Below are 18250 nucleotides of genomic sequence, written 5' to 3'. Positions count from 1 at the left end.
ACGAAAAAGAAGACTCAACTACAACTCCTAGCTAGCTTAAAAGCTAACAACAACAGCCAGTAACTGCCACTGCCTGATCAGCAGGAGACTACTGAATGTTACCTATTAAGGTAGCATGGTGGTGGCGCGTACTGATGCAGTGGCCCTGCGCTAGTGGCAAAAAACAAAGTCGTACACTCACACCAGAACTGGCATTCTGTGTTTAAGAGACTGCTTCTTTGACTAATGCAAAGGAAGCGTGCCTGCAGAGTTTTCATCATTCTCGACGGAGATTATCCGGAGAACAAGGCGCTTGAAGACTTAAAGGAAGAGGAAGCACAACACCTACAGCCGGGTGGGGAGGAGGCAGAGACGGTGCTGTGCAAGAAGGCGGAAGCGGGGCAAACAAGCAGGGCTGCAGGCTAGGCTAAGAGCAGCCCCACACAAACCTGCCATATCAAGCATTTTTCTTGCAAATGCCCGCTCCCTCACCAGCAGGATGGACGACGCTGCATCCCTCACACCCTAGACACTGTCTATTCAGGATCCCCACACAAACCTGTCATACTGAGCATCGTGCTCACTTCCTTGCCAGCGGGTTGGAAACATGGGCCTGTGGATTTCTAACCACCATTAAATCAAATTTTAATGACAATACATACAGTTAAAATGCTATAAAAGACAAAATGTGCAAACAAACTTACAACAGCAGTATAACAGACCGCTCTGTGAAAGAAAATAGAGGTTAGTCAAACTAGCAATGTTTACACTGACAGAAAAAAAAAAAAAAAATGCTTCTAGTCTTATCCAGCCCATTTGAAGGTAGTTTCATTCTGAATGAGAGGTGGTTGGTGGTTTATGCCCTTTGTGCTTCAGTCAGTTTTTCCTGCATGTCAGCCCCTCTCCTTAACTGTATCAAATTAAAGTTTACAAGTGCTACAGCTTCCAAAATCAGCAGTCAGGTATTCTTCATCAAACATGTGCTAACTCGAAAACAAGTTATCAGAAAGTTGGTAAAAACAAGCAGCTGTAAGAAAAAAAATCTGTAAATTTGATTAATCTGTCACAGAGTTCAAACTTTCTTCAGATGTGTTTAAACTCCTGGGTTTCAAATGCAGACTTATGAGCAAACCCAGCTGGGCACACATCATATAAAGGAGACCATTTTTGAATAAGTGGGAGTTGCATCACTGCTGTTTTGGTTGAGATCGACCCGCTCCTGAAACTTCCAGCCCTCTGATAATCTACCGTCCCAGAGCTGTCTGTTAACTTCACACAGAAAAACAAACTGACATCAGCCCTCCATCCAAATCCTGTCAGGACTGCAAACAAACCAAAGCCCAAAACTGTCAGAGGAACGAAGTTTTACCAGGATTAGCACTTGTTCAAGTTGTAGAAGCGTGCACTTCACAGTTTTGAAAGTTTGTGCATTTTTGTTTTATTCATTATTTAAATCACTGGGATTTTAGCGTACATTTAAAGATGAGTGTTTTGGAGTTAGTAATACTGTGTTCTACTTGTAACCTGCTCTTCTTATAGTGGTCATATTAATGTGATAGTGTGTTTTTTTGAAGTGAGGTGAGAATTCTTGCTATCAGTCAAAATATTACTAACAGGATATTCTGGTCACAGGAGATAAATGCTGTTTACTAAGCACACACATATGCATCATGGCTGACATCCATCATATGTGTCCGTTTGCTGTGTTCACTGGAACAGATGCAGTATATGCATGACTCACAGAGGCAGAGGTCCAAAATGATCCACATCTGTATGATGTGTCATTGTAACAATGCAGACAGACATGTCTGTCAAACCAGCTGGTGGCTGATAAATTCTTTATGAGTCAACTAATGAATACTAATGAAAATTTGAATACAGTTCAGCAGTGCAAAATGTGTCCATGACTGGCTATAAAAAAGACAAAAATAGATATACAAAAAAATGTCTGGACTATAGTCACAGACTTTTTGGAGTGAGAGAGTTTTTGTAGTCTGTTTCTGAAGGAAGGACCTGTGGTACATCTCGGTGAAACATTAGGGATGGAGGAGCCTATCGCCTCAGGAGCTGCCCAGTGATGTTACATACTTATAAAGTGCTCACAGAATTAACACCTCAGCCTTTTTGAGAGTTACCATGTTTATAGTCTTCCTCTCCCACATCTGATAGTTGCATATGGCCTAAGTTCTCTTGTCTGCTCTGTAGTGGTGTACTCCAGTAGCACATTAGATATAGGGAATGTATTCACAAGTACGCTCTACGCAACTGGATGCATATACAAAAGAAAGTGAGAGAGCAAGTTCAAGGTATGGCTATTAAAACTAGATGAATACAGTAATAAAGTTTTATTGAACAAACATTTTTCAATGTCTTTCTCCTTCAATACACTCCACTTCTGCATCAACACACTGCCGCATTCAGGCTGTCAATGATCAAAGCAGTGTTCCTTCCAGCACAGATAGATCTTAGGAAAAAGGATAAAGTCACACACCAGATGGATTTGTTTCACACATCCATCTGATAAACCTTCCATAGACAGCATTTTGGAAAGGGTTGAGCCTTTGAAAAACAAACTCAGAGCAACAACACATGTGATGTAGCTGTTACTGAGGTGCGCTGCTACCGAGGAGTAAACTCCATATAGAACTGCATAATGGGAACCATGGCGACTATAGACATGTCAGTACACGACTTTTGTCATTTTTGAAAAGAAAAGAACTGAATGCTGTTCTTTGCTCTTCTTTTAACAAAGAAATGTCCTCAGGTTCTGATAAAACACTTTAGCTAACCTTGTAAAGCAGATGTCACTGCTTGCATACACCACAACTGCGCCATGCCCGAAAGTACTGCCACTCGACTCTGATTGGTCCTGTCTCTTTCTAACCGGGCCCAAACGGTTCAGATGGGAGCTTTGCAAGATGGATTTGCCAGTGAGAAACACGGAAACTGGCGTATCCATCTGCTTTGCAAGATTAACACAGTGCTAGATCAGGCAAAAAAGGGAGGGTGATCAAGCAGTCTAACTAAAGTGTTGTGTGATCTGGCGCATTGTCTTGAGGAAACAATGAAACCCCCCCAGCGTGACCTCCATAGAAGGTCCCGTCTTTGGTGACCTTTAAGCACTGTTAATTTTGTCAACTAAAGCTAGGGCTGAAATGTTCGACAACGGCCTTTTCTCCATGAGAAAGACTAGACTAAGACCACCCAAAAATGGACCTTTGGTGACCAAAACTGACTAAAAGTATGTTTAATTTTCAGACTTTTTATGTACAAAAACTAGACTAAAATGTTTTTGAGTTTTCGGTGACTAAAACTATTAAGGGTAGAAATAACTAAAATGTAACTAAAACTAAAAAGCATTCAATCTAAGGACAAACACTGAGACTAAAATTTAAAATAGCTGTGAATAAGCACTGCCTCTAAGGGAGCAAATTTGATAAAGTGCCCTCCCATAAGGAAAAACTAAGTGCCCACTAGGGTGTCCTAAGCATAATAAGTGTCCTCTTTGTTGCCCTCATTTAGGGTAAAATGTGATAAAGTGCCCTTTAAAGGTCACTTTAAAATGCAGTGCTGAGGCAAATATGCAATCAAATGTGATGAAGTTCAAATTCACTGACATACTGAGTAGATACTGTGTGCATATTTGTGAAATGAATAATAAAATAGTAAATGAGTTCTCATCTGTAGCTCTTCTCTTTATGTTAGAGGTGTATTCAAATCATAATAAAAAAACCTTCTTTTCTAACTTTCCCTATAATGGTATTCAGACTTTTCCCATTGGTGCCCCACCGCACACAAGCGCTGCCCCTCAAACATCCTGAGTCAGCCCCTGTGCGTGGTTTGAGTTTTCCACTGAATTCACATTGAAACTCTGTATTTTAGGAGGTATTTACCCCTACCATGAATGTACACAATGCTGTGTTAGTGTTTGTTTATGAATAATTCATGTTTTTGTTGGAGATCTCTTTTCCCTGTTAAATGCAGCCCACATTAAAATTAAAAAACATCAAATTGAGATTAATTTTATTCAGTCTAATGAATAAGCACAGCAGCTGTCTTTCACATTTTTTAACTCAATAAGAAACGGTTGTCACTCGTCATTAGAAATTGTGAGGAAAAATGGAATATTTAATTGTATATCCATCTTTGATCCTGTGAATTAGCGTAGGAGGCAGAGCCTGGGAGAGACAGAATCCGTCTGACAGTGTAAACAGCTAAAAATTCACCAAGCCAAAGTTGTCTGGACTGATCCGGGCGAGTGGAAAAGAGCCAGGTGACTGCATGTGAGAGATCAAAGTTCCTGTGAGGCGTACGCCAAAGCGGGTAGTTACCAAGACTCAGGATTTGCGTCCATCACCGTAAGCCTCGGCTGCCTTTGTTCTTCACAGACCTCTGTAAACACCGCCACGTTGCTCTTCCAGCGTGTAACTTTTCCATTTGATTCATATCCACTGTATAATGTTTCATCTATGATGTCTTCCCACCTGTGAGACTAAGAGGGCTAAGCTTAAGAAAGGCTTGTCCTGGATAATCAAATCCTCATCTTTGAAGAAGAAAAAACACCGGCATCTAAAGGACATGGTGCAAAGGACGAGCAGGGGGGCTTAACTTTTATTTCCCTTGCCTCTGCGATATCTGGAGTCTTTTTATGTGCCTTTTTTGTTTCAACCTGTTCCAGTTTTGGTTCTTATAGATAAATTCTTTCCCTTTTTTTAATCTCTCTGTTGTACAAGTGAGTTTGGAGCACCTGACAGAGCGCCAGCATCACAGCAAGGCTTTCTTTCCTTTTTTTTTTCTCTCTGTCACCAGGCCTCATTCTTCCTCTCTCACTCTCTGCCACTCTTCTTTTCTTGCAGCAGCCATTCTGTTCCAACCCGCTGTCCGCATGACGGAGCAAGAGGAGAGCTGATGGAGAAGCACTTTGCCCAGCGCTCCTGTGTTTGAAAGCCCTTTTTTTTTTTTTTTTTTTAATGTGAACGCACTCCTAGAAACTGGACTCCTTCTGCAAGGTGCAGCAAAGAAACAGAGCGCCGATTCAGAGGAAATGAGAACAGGAGAAGGCGTTCGTTTTCCAAAAAATGAGCGTGTGAATTTGAAACACCGTTTCTCGAGGCGATACTTGCTTTCAAGGTGCATGAAAAAGGAGGCCAACAAACTCTACACATTAATTCTCCTCTGCTGGGCTCAGGGAATCTAAGCCTACTGTGTGGGAAGGAGAAAATAGAGAAGGAGAAAAAAAAAAAGAAAACACTGCCTGCCTGACTAAATGATGGTGTTAGGATTATTGGGGACCACCAGTTCAGTGAAGCAGAAAATGGGAATATGCTTGTGAGGGCACACCAGTTTACTTGAGCAGGAACCACAGGCTCCCTGAGAGACAGACGGGGCAACCTCAGCAAAATATAAAGTGTGCCACGCTGCAGCCAAAGGCTTTAATAGAAACTAATTGGAGTTCATTACAAGCAAAACTGCATTTCAGAGCCTTATTGAATCCAGGATTCACCACCATTTGAAATCATTTCAAAGGCCTGTATTCAGCAAGGGTGAAAATTAATCAGCGTCATTATGGCCAGTAATGAATTTGGAGTCCTTATAGTGCTCTCATTCTTGCATCACAGCCTGTGTTTGCTTCTTTTTATTGAAAGAAGGACAAATGCTTTTTTTTTTTAAATGAGACAGAAGCCTCCTCTACAAATCAACCACTCAGAGAAATCGACTCTAATTGATCTTTTCCATCCCTTTACTTTAATCCCTGCAAAATTCTCCGTCTCTAACACCTGACTTTTGTTGCAGTGAAACATTCTGACTGAAATATTCCAACATGTCCAATATTTCTGTTGAGTTTGAAAATCACGAGTCAGATTAGAATCACTAACTTTGTTTTCAAGGCTAAAAAATGTACAAGAAAATAAATTTGACTTTTGAATAATCACTCAATTAAGGACAGCAGCAAATTAAGTCAGCATTAAGAGCAAAGCAAGCATTTTAATTTTTCAAAGAAAGCAAGGTCTTGTAATAATCATGGCTTTTTGTGTTTTATCCTTGAGTCAAAAAGAGATACATGAACATGCTTCACAGAATAAAAAGAGTAGAACTTGGTATGCTAGTTTTGGCAATCAATAACTTAAACTGAAGAGGTTATTAAAACTGCCCACTAAAACAGCTTAGAATTTAGTGGTTAAAACAGGGGTGTCAAACTCAAGGCCCGGGGGCATAATCCGGCCTGTGGAATGATCATATCCGGCCCACAAGATCATATCATATTTGTATTAAAACTGGCCCACCAGTATGGGGTCTACACATTTCCTCCAGTATAATGATGTAAACTTCAAGTTGATTATTTAAAATATCCTTTTTTAGCCATTAAATTCTGAAAAAAAAAAAAAATAATAATAATAATAATAACGTAAGAAAGATTTTGTAAAAGTCAAGAGTGCGGGGAAGGAATTTCTCTTTTTTTTTAGTTCATATTTTTAATTTTGCATCTCAAGATTATGACTCAAACTAAGATTTTGACTTTTTATTTCACACTTTGACCTTTTCAACTCATAATTTGGATTTTTAATCCCATATTTTGACTTTAAAAGTTCATGATTTCAATTTTTTTCTCATATTTTGATATTTTAAATTAATAATTTTTAGTTTTCATACCATATTTAGACCTTTTAGACTCCAAATTTTAAATTTAAGTCATACCTTAAATTGTTTTAGTCATCATTTTGAATTCTAGTTCATATTTTGACATTTTCAACTCCTAATTTTGGCTTTTTCATCTCATATTTTGACCTATCAGACTCACAATTTAAAATTTTAAGTCATATTTTGACTTTTAACCTTTTGATTTCAAATTTGATCCCATATTTTGACCTTTCAAATTAATGATTTCAACTTTTTCCTCATATATTTGCTCTTTGAAAACATTATTTTTCTATTTAATATCATGTTCTGATCTTTTGAACTAATACGTTGGAATTTTTATCTCAGGTTTGAGCCTTTAAACTTATCTTTTTTACTTTTTTGAATTACCAATGATTTATCATCAGAGCTGGTTTTTCATATTTTATTGAATTTTTATCACTGGTGAAAATGAGGTTGACTGTTATGGTTAAATGTTGACCTGTTAGGCCCTCAGGTCAGAACTAAATCCAGAATCCAGCCCCTGCTGTGATTGAGTTTGACACCCCTGCTTTAAACTTATCATTTTGACTTTTTCAAAATAAATCTCAAAATAATTTACCATCAGGTTTTCTCCCCCTTAATTAATTGCATGTGAAAATAAAGTTTACAGTTTGTGGTGAAATTTTTACCCTGTTGGGCTCTCAGGTTAGACCTAAACTCAGATTTCGGCCCCTGCTGTGATTGTGTTTGACACTCCTGGCTTAAAAAATCAACCAAACACCTTTAAGGCACTATTTGAAATACATGGGAATACATTGAATTTGTCTGGAACAGGGGCCAGTTCATGAAAAAGACCCATACAAAGGGCCTGATTTATTTTATTTCAGTAATTTAACTCAAAAAGTGAAACTCATATACACAGGCTGATATATTTCAAGTGTATATTTGATGATTATGGCTTATAGATAGTGAAAACCCAAAATTCAGTGTCTCATAAAATCAGAATATTGTGAAAAAGTTCAATATTGGAGACTCATGGTGTCACATTCTAATCAGCTTAATAACTCCAAACACCTGCAAAGGTTTCCTGAGCCTTTAAATGGTCTCTCAGTCTGGATTGGCAGGCTACACAATCATGGGGAAGACTGCAGACTTGGCAGACGTCTAAAAGACGATCATTGACACCCTGCATGAGGGGGGCTAGGGATTGTGATTAGGCCCATTCAGGAATTTGGGGGAGCTTCTCAAGGAGTCTGGAGTCAGTGCTTCAAGAGCCACCATGCATAGACGTATCCAGGACATGGGCTGCAACTGTTACATTCCCCATGTCAAGCCACTCTTGAACCAGAGATGATGTCAGAGGCCTCTAACCTAGGCTAGGGACAAAAAGAACTGGACTGTTGCCTAGTGGTCTAAAGTCCTCTTATCAGATGAAAGTTAATTTTGCATTTCATTTGAAAATCAAGGTCCCAGAGTCTGGAGGAAGAGAGGAGAGGCACAGAATCCAAGATGCTTGCAGTGAAAAGTTTCCACAGTCAGTAATGGTTTGGGGATCCATGTCATCTGCTGGTGTTGGTCCGCTGTGTTTTATCAGGTCCAAGGTCAGCGCACCGTCTACCGGGAAGTTTTAGAGCCCTTCATGCTTCCTTCAGCTGACCAGATTTATGGAGATGCTGATTTCATTTTCCAGCAGAACTTAGCACCTGCCCACACTGCCATAAGTACCAATACCTGGACCACGGTATCCCTGTGCTTGATTGACCAGCAAACTAGCCTGACCTAAACCCCATAGGGAATCTCTGGAAGGGAAGATGTGAGACACCAGACCCAACAATGCAGAAGAGCTGAAGGCCACTACCAGTGCAACCTGGGCTCTAATAACAGTTTAGCAGTGCCATAGAATGATCGCCTTCACACCGCATTTCAGCTGTAAATTATGCAAAAGGAGCTTAGACCAAGTACTGAGTTTTGTGCATGTTCATACTTTTCAGTCCAACATTTCTGTGTTAACATTTTTTTATTACTATTCTAGTTTTCTGAGATTTTAGGTTTTTTATTTTCTGTAAGCCATAATCATCAAATTTAAAAGAATTAAACACTTGATATTCATCATTCTGTGTGTACTGAATCTATATGTGAGTTTACCTTTTGGAACTGAATTACTGAAATCAACTTTTTGATGATATTCTTATTTATTGAGATGCACCTGTGTACTGGGGAAAGAAAACAACCCTTACACAGACGCATGGTCCAACACAGGAGAGCCAACTCATCTGGTCAGGACTCTGCTGTTCACTTACATCTGAAGGATACAGGACAATCCTTTGAGACCAGCAATGTCAGGATACTGGCCAGAGAAGATCACTGGTTTGACAGAGGTGTCAAGGTGGAGAAACCGTCTTTGAACATAGGTGGCGGACTAAGACACTTCTTATTCCCTATACAATGCAGCTTTTCAACGGCAAACCAAATGACGCTTTCAGGCCTGATCACAGGATCCAACATCATGCAGCCCTGGCAAACCTGAAGAGTCCCAGGAGGACACATCCTCAGTAGGTCAAGGATTCTGCTAACGACTCTCAGGTGACTCAGCTGTGATTGACTCTCAGGTGACCACACAAGTCATTGGCATGTGGATGGTCAAGGCGATAAATTTTAGCTTTGACCCCAGTCATTTTGCAACCAAAGAAGCCTTTTGGAGGAAAGGTCTTCAAGAGCCTCAATCCAGTCCAGTTGTCCTCTAGACCAGTGGTTCTCAACCTTTTTTCAGTCGTGTACCCCCTGTGAAGCATTTTTAGAGCCAAGTAGCTCCTAAACAGCAAAGCTTTTCGGCCAAAAAGAAATACATTAAACATTTGTAACTGATAAACAATTTTGAATTACAAATGTTTTTCAAACATTTTAAATGTTAAAAATGCATGACTAAATTCAATCTCATCACTAAATGTGGGAATTCAAATTAATGTATTGAAAACAGTGACTGGAGAGGCATAAAACCATTTGAACCCAGAAGTGTGCAAAACTCTGCTCGGCTGCAGCGGTCTCAGTGGAACAATTTGGAAATAAAAACAGAGCTAGAAAGAACTAAAAACCTGCAAATAATTAACTAATTATAAAAAAGACAGCTTAGTGCCCCTTTTTGAGATCATAATAAAGATTTCTTCTCAAACTGAAATCAGGAACTTAGTTATAGATCAACATTTCTTCACAAAAAATAAATAACCTTTTTATGAATGGAGTGATTGTGAATACAGTGATTGACAGGCATGTTCCAGTGTGGGTCAAACCGTCCTGCCATGGGGGAGACTCAGGGGGTTAAAGGGTGATTAAATTTAATAACTTACAAAATATAAACTCCACTTTAAGAACTTAAGGTCCTTACACTCCAGACACAGATTTTTCATACAAATTATTCACACAAAATATTTATTTTTTGAACCTGTAGTGAGTCAATGCAAGTTTCCACACCAGCAACATAATTTTGCAGCGCGACATTGCTGCAGATATTTTTTCGAAGTTTCGCTCTCACATGGTGGTGGTGCCGATTTTTAAGGCCGACAGAGGAACAAAAACGTCCTCCTCTCTAACACCACCTGATGTTTGTCCTCTTCTCATATCTGTCTGTAGTCAGTGCTTGTGTTTTTGCCTCACATAGCCTGGTAGAGAGGGAGACAGGCAGCAGCCCGACATGTCCACCTGAGCACAAATGTGCTATTCATCCAGCTGGAGCTGTTTCCAAACTAACGGGACTTTAGTGAAATATTTACCAACACAGTCTCCTCTGACCTCAGACGTATGACTTATAAATGCTCCGGATCAACCAGCTCACTGAAATTACTCCTCTGACTAGTCTGGAACACAAACAGGTGAGCCAATCTGTACGCTGTGGGGGAGTTAACTCCTCTCACTGCGAGCCTCAGCTGTGCTCTTATTACTATTACTGACCATATTTGACATAGAACGAATGAAAAGTCAGCCCCCCCTCTTACAAACTTGGCTGGAACAGTGAATGAAACAGTGAAACAAGACGGCACTGACCTCCTGGCGGTGCGTAAAAGTGCCGCGCTACGCATGGAGTGAAGGACAGAGACCGAGAACCCTTTTATCTTCTGCTTCAATAAATATCACTGTTTATCAGAAGACAGAGAAAACACATTGAGACGTTCGCAGCACGAATGTGATTTTAGAATGTATGAAATATACTCGCATCGTGTCTCTTCGGACAGGCCTAGAAAGGCGCCATTTTTCTGAAATAGCCAGAATATATTTTAAAAATGTCACCAAACTCTCGCCAATGTTTATAGCCAGCTTTACATAACCGTGACCTGGACGAATGAGATCCTACACAGACTTGTTGTATTCCTTGTATACCAATATGTAGTCATACTGCTCCGTCCATTCATGTTTTTTCATTATTAAAAAGATAAAATAGTGTGTGAAATGCTGTCATAGCATTACAGCAGAAAATCTGTGAGACACAATAGCAGTATTTATAAGTTAAACTTCATTGATTGTATAGTGTTGATCAGATCTGTTGGTCTGTCAGCATGGCTGATATCTGCTGATACTGATGTTAAAATGATGCATCTGTACATCCCTAGACATTGTTGGACTGCATATAGCCATGTAAGAACCTGTAACAATCTTTAATCAGTCAGCTGGAATAGCTATATGGAACCAGGCTAAGGAGGCGTATGTTAGCCAGAAGATAAGCAGATATGCAAATGTCAAACATTTGCATGTTAATATTATTAAATGACATCTAAATGGACCCATTTACTGGGCTTTCCTGGGGCCCATCTGTTTCTGTGACCAGACCTGATGGTGGTTATGAAAAAAAAAAGTCCCATTTTTAATATAAAGAGATCAGATGCAAATCTTGCAGAAATTCCTTTAGGCCATATGTGAAAAACAGTGGCAGCACTTCTAACAATGCACAGTCACCCTGTCTGTGGCTGTCTGAGTCTGCAGCTTTTGGACAGAAAGCACGAACGAGTGGCGTGTGTTAGCCGCTGGCACTGAGCAGCACCTAACGTGATTTACGTTTCATTTTGAAGACAGCGGCTGAAGCTGCTCCTCAGCTGCATCAGTTGACCACAGGGACGATAAGAGGCGATGTCTGGGATACAGATGTGTTACTCCTAAGTGCTGACGCCTCGGGGCCATCCTGGCTCGTCCCTACAGCAAAACAGAACAGGAGCCAACTTCTTTTCTCCTCTTTCCGTCAGATTGAGACTCCCGCCTGACTGACCTCTTAACCTGGCTGTCCTTGCACACCACCTCAAAGAGAAGTCTGCTTATTCTCTCACGATGCAGCAAATGTCAGCAAATGTGCAAATGTTACAACACATTGTCTGCTCCAGATATCAGCTACTGTACAGTTTATGTAAGGGGGGCGTTTTTAAAGGGCATTCTGAATTAAAATGATGGTGCAATGTCCATTAAAAAATGCATTATACCCATAATAGTGTGTGAGTGACAAAAGAGGATTTACAGTAAGTAGTTTATCAGCTTCCAGGCAAAAAGGTAATTAAAATTAAACTCACCTACCCTGCAAAAGGCTACAAACAGAGTAATAAGAGCAGAAAATCCATTTGCCCTTGTCTTTAAGAGCAAATTTTATTTAAACTCTGTGCTAAATTAAGACAGACTTTAAGCTAATTTGTAGCACCTCAAAAAATGGATAACACGTATGCTAAACCCACATATAGTTCACCTATTAATGGCCTGAGCTATAACAGTTTTAAAGGCTTGTATTAATTGTTTAGTTGCTATGAATAGTGATCATTAATATTAATTAGTCCTATTCATATCCATTCATATACATTCACATGCAGTGATGCAACGATGGGAGCAATTCAGGGTTAAGTGTTTTGCCCATGGACACAGTGACATGTGACTGCAGGAGCTGGAGACTGAACCGTCAACCTTTCACAAGAGTGAACTCAGAGCCATAGCTGCACCATAAATGAGACAAAAAAACTTTTGGACAAACTTTCTAACAAAATATATGCCCATGGCCTGTCCACAGTCCCCCCAAGAATCAGAACCCCCCCCCACCACCTTTCAGAAAATGTGTGCTAAAACAAAACGTTCTCAGATTTTCCCCTCATGATGACATGTGGGAAGATAGCCCCAGCCCCAGGTTCTGGCAGCTGAGAGGAGGATCAGGAGAGCCACATCCATTTCCTGAGAGAGGCGGAGTCAGACAGCTCAATAACATTTATAAAGCCACAGATACAGAAACGGCACGATCTGAGCAGGGCTGAAACAGAGGGGGTTTTAGACATGCAAAAATCCAATACTGGAGCGTTTTTTTTCACAGGCATGTTTTGGGGGCCTCTGAGACCACTTTTCTCAAAAGGATAAAATATTTGACTTTTAAGAGATTATGAGTCAGTGCTGTTAGACGTTTTGCTGGTTATTATAACAGACAATAAGGGTCGAACAGACTCTCCTAACCCTGACATAAAAATTGTGTATAACTGAGTAAACTATGACTGCCCTGTCACTAACATTACTCATCCAGAACACTGACTCCAGTGACAACTGACAATCATCCTGGTACTATCGCTGCTAACATATAAAAGAGGCACTTTAATACAGCCAGTTTTAGTGCGTCAGTCTTAGAGACATTTTGCAGCAAGAAAGCGAGGAGTACTGGCTATAAACAGCACATAGGACCACATCATTGAAGAGGCAATAGGGGGGCTACTTTAATACAGCCAATAGGAGCTCTGCATTTATAAAGCCAAGAAGAGGGCTGCATTAATACAGCCAAATGGAGTGTTGCAGTTCAATAGTAATTCATGTTCATTTACGTCAGTCTTTGACATATTATCCAGTTTTTTCTGATGAAATGATGAACATTTTGTGTTTGTCACAGTAGCTCTGTCATTATGTCACATGACGTGATGAATCAACAGTTTTTAGCTTTAGACAACCCCAATTCTAAATAAGTTGGGGCTCTGTGTAAATAAAGTCTCGTTAACCTCTTTTTTTATCAAACCTATACCGAAAGAAAAGACACAGGTTACAAAAAGTAAATTAACTTTTGAACCATAAGTTGTAGCTACTTACTTTTACCCTCTGGAAGCACTTTCTGTTGCCACTATAATGACGGTATCCATGCTATCATTTTTAAATCCATTTTTGCATTGTTTTTGCCGCTAGCTTAGCATTAGCAACCATATTGTTTCCGTCGTCACGCCATGGTTTGCCAAACTGCGCATATCTTAACAGTAGAGAGCCTGAATAGCTCATAATGGAGAGAAAGACAGACAGAGAGCCTGTGATGTGGCCCTCTGTATCACTGCAGACAGGACCTGCTTTTAATAATGACTCAAATAAGCCATCTAAAACAAAAAAAAGAAAAAAATCAAGGACTTTTTTCAAATACAATATGTGAATATTTTTAAGAATTTTTGCCACAGAATAATTATTTTTTAGCTTTTTGATCCCCAAGCATGGGAGAGCAAGTTTGTGCAACAAAGCCCAAGTCATTATTATTTACTGTATGTCACATATAAAATTCTTTGAGTTTTAATTTATTTTTAGTTTTTCTTTTGGCTTTATAGTCCCTAATTTAAAAAAAAATCCAGTGATGTTACTCCAGCGTACATATTTTTAAGGTTGTCCTGAAAAGAAGATTTTAAAAGCTTGACTGTGCACCACAGGATTGATGTTTTACATGCTTTTTAAGACACCAACTCCAGGTCTGATTAAATGGTTAAAAAAAGCTTAGGGCTCTGAGGGTTATAATAGAACATAAACAACATATCAGACGTTGAAGCTGAGACATTTTATCATTTAGTGAAAAATATTCACCCATTTAGAATTTGATGGCAGCAACACACCTAAAAAAAACTGGGGACAGGGCCATGTTTACCATTTTGTAGCATCCCCTCTTCTTTTAAAAACCGACTGTAGAGCCTATAAAGTGAGGAGACCAGTTGCTAGATACTTTTCAGTACTGATGGAGCCTTTCCAGATGTGTAAGCTTCCCACACCAGAGGAACCAATACAACCCCATACCATCAGAGATGCAGACTTTTTAACTGCGCTGATACCAAGCTGAATGGTGTACATTGTATCCATAAATAATTTCTAAGTTTATTAATCTGGCCACAGAACAGTTTTCCAGACAGCCTCAGCCCATTTTAAATTAACTTTAGCTAAGCAGCATTTCTGGATCATGTTCGCATATGACTTCCTCTTTGTATTAAACAGCTCTAACTTGTATATGTGGATTGAAGCAGTGATTTTCAGTACAGAATCATGCCTGTTTTTTTTTTGTTTTTTTTATTAGTGCCGCTTGATAGCCCAAAGATCACAATTATCCGATATCCATCCTTGGCCTTGTCTAGACCCCTAACCATTTGTCAATACATTAAATCTCTTCGATCTGAATTTAAGAGCTCAAAATCTTTTTATTTATGATTTTAGATTAGGCATTTTATCAATGATCACCTCATGGCCCTTATTGACTTTCGAATCAAAGTTCATGTTGCCTTTATGAGCTGGAAACAGTAAAGAGTTAAGAGCATGCAGGCTCAGTATGAAACTGTGAATGTCCTACATAAGAAGTCACATTCACCTTGTTAGCAATGGTAGCTCATGGTGACATGATCTGAGATGATCCATCTGCATAGGTGAGCTAATAACACCATCACACCAGGAGCTCTGTTTGATTATCAAACTCTGCCTGAAGGGCACAGAAGCACACGTTCAATTGTCACGGACTCCAAGTCCTGACCCCAGATCAGCTTTAATAACAGGCACTGTGTGTGTTTTGAAGTGCCGAGGCTCAGGTGAGCTGATCCTGGACCAGCGCTGGCGGCGGTGGCTGTGTAATGAGGCACAGTGGGAGGCGAGTGATGAGGAGTTTCCATGGTAAAGGGCCCTGCTGAGGTTACATAAGCAGCGAGCGGCTGCTAATGGAGAAGTCCAGCCAGAGGCACAGACAGGCTCGCTGGGTTTCTCAATCTGCTCACGTTATCTTCCCACAACACAGCTACACCTCTCTGCTCAGATTCACCGCTCTGCAACACACGGGGGACGAAGTCAGGAGATCTGGGAGGAATAGACTCATCAAAACTGAAAGGTTTGAGTATGTGATCCAGAAGTTAAGAGCCTAGTGTCCACACTTTTAGAGATTTTCTGTATTTTTGACAATAACCAATGTTGATAGCCTCATTTTTATAGCAGCGTAAAAACAAGACATACAAAGTGCACTCACAAACCAAACAAAAACAGTTTGATAAAGGAAAAGATCCCAAACAGAGCCAGACAAAGAGATGCAATATGTGGATACAGTCAATAGAAAGATAAACACAGAGGACAGAAGATATAAAATCAGAATTAAAGGAGCAAAAGCATTGAAAAGCAATAGAAGGAAATGAAAAAAAAAAAATGAAATCAAGACAATAAAAAAAAAAATTCCTTGAAGAAATTCAAACAAGAAAAGCAAGGGGAAGAATGAAAATGAAATAAAAAAGATGATTACAATGCTACAAAATAGAACATAATCAATGGAAGAATTTGAGGCACTGGCTGGGATTTCTTTTTCATAGTAAGACTTAAGTATGTGATGTTCATGATCAGGACAATCACAGTGATTTTATGGTCAGCATTTTTGTCCTTTTCTGGACAAACCTAATTCCAAAAAAGTTGGAAAATTGTATAAAATTAAAGTTCAAAACATTGCAATACAGCGAGTGTCCACTTGAGGCTGGCTGCAGGAACACCACAGTTCCCATCTGAACACATGTTAAAAAGCCAGTTTTTACACTAGCAATAAACTGGTTTACAGCCTTATTCAGAAAACCAAACGTGTCTCATTAGCTAATGTCTTCATGTGCTTTCACTGTGGGGGGTTAACCACAGTCGTTTAGATCATGGGTTCTCAAAGTGCGGCCCACAAGCCAGAAACATTTCTGGTGGCCCGCATTTGTTAAGACAGGAAGCAAGTTCTAAATAAGTTTTTACATATATTCTGAAATGGACTGCACACAAGACTGTTATATCCCAAATTTGGCTGTAGATTTTGTGTGCATTACAGTGTTTCTCAAGGTTTTCTCAAGTTTTGCCAGGTTTAGCCTCATTTAGGCTATTAATTAAAATGTGTTTATTGCACATTACTGGATGCAGACCAATAAATGTAAACTGTAGAGATGCAACCTGGTCATTAAAATGATTATAAATGGGATTTTTTTTCTGTTTTTTTTTTTCCTTTCTTTTTTTTTTTGGCAAGTTGAGACTGTATCATGCAAAAAGAAGCCATATGAGAACACGATCCAAAAACACTGCCGTCCTCACTCGGTCAGAGCTCATTTGAAATTGACTGAAACAAAATTGAAAACTGTTCTGTGGTTGGAATAATCCAAATTTGAAATTATTTTTGGAAACTATGAATACCATGTCTCGTGGACCAAAGAGGAGATGGACCATCAAGCTTGGTATCAGTGCACAGTTCAAAAGCCTGCATCTCTGATGGTATGGGGTTAGTGTCTATGGCGTGGGCAGCTTACACATCTGGAAAAGCACTGTCAGTACTGTAAAGTATACAGAGGTTTTAGAGCAACATACGCTCCTGTACAGACAACTCCTATTTTCAGGGGAGACCTTGCATATTTTAGCAAGCCAATGCTGAACCACAGGCAAGTTTTTATTTAGTTTCATCTCTTGTTTTAATATTCAGTTCAGTTTTAATCTGTTCTTACTGCTGTTTTTTTACACAAATAATTTGTTTTAGTTTAGTTTTTATTAGTTTTAGGCTCAGTTTTAGTTTTTTTTTTGGCAATGGGGCAAAACCCAAGGCTGACTTTAATTATTCAATTTGAATGTTTGTATACAACTCAAGACCTAAAATTATCATTGTGTAAAGTTGTCTTCAATCAAATCAGGTGATTTAAACTCTCTCCAGGCTTGGGTGTTTATGTCAGTCAGTAAGCTAATATTAAAGACTAAAGCCAAGGAGATTTTGTCCTTAATTCTATTTCATTTTGTTAGTTTTGTAAGCACACAACACAGTTTTTGTTTTATATGTAAAGCTTAGTTTTCATTTAGTTTCAGTTAACCAAAATGATTTTTACATTCTAGTATTAGTTATATCAAATTCAATACAAGCTAATGTTTTTCATGAAATAGTGAAATTTGTTTATTAATGCAGTCTGTTTTATTTGCATTTTGGAAACCACTGGTCTCAGCAAATATGAGCTTAGTTGTTTTATCTGTCATTCACTTTCACATTTTATTTTATCTAGACTTTTTTATGCATGCTAAGTGTTAAAAATAATAGAACAATTAAACAGGAAGTAAAATACATCACATCTCATTAAAAGCAGCGTATAAAAATGGCTGTAAAGACATCCATGGTTCAGTGGAGAAGGCCATTAAAAAGCCATGGGACCTTTATGGCCAAATAGTCCTCTGTAGATTTAGGACTGTCTATTGGAGTAGCACAGTCGGGTTTAAGGCAGAGCTGGCTCATGCAATGCTAACAGATAGATAGACGGATGGGTATACGTCTTTTATGCTGACTGAGACAATCTTAAGATCAGTGTCAAAACGAAGGGGAGGCAAATGAAGGAAAGACGAGAATGTTGTGATGTGATGCCATCTGTTAAAATTAGCGCGAAGCCTGTCTGCTGAT

Source organism: Cheilinus undulatus, linkage group 14 (assembly GCF_018320785.1).
Source record: "Cheilinus undulatus linkage group 14, ASM1832078v1, whole genome shotgun sequence".
Taxonomy (NCBI): domain Eukaryota; kingdom Metazoa; phylum Chordata; class Actinopteri; order Labriformes; family Labridae; genus Cheilinus; species Cheilinus undulatus.
Note: the sequence above shows the minus strand (reverse complement) of the source record.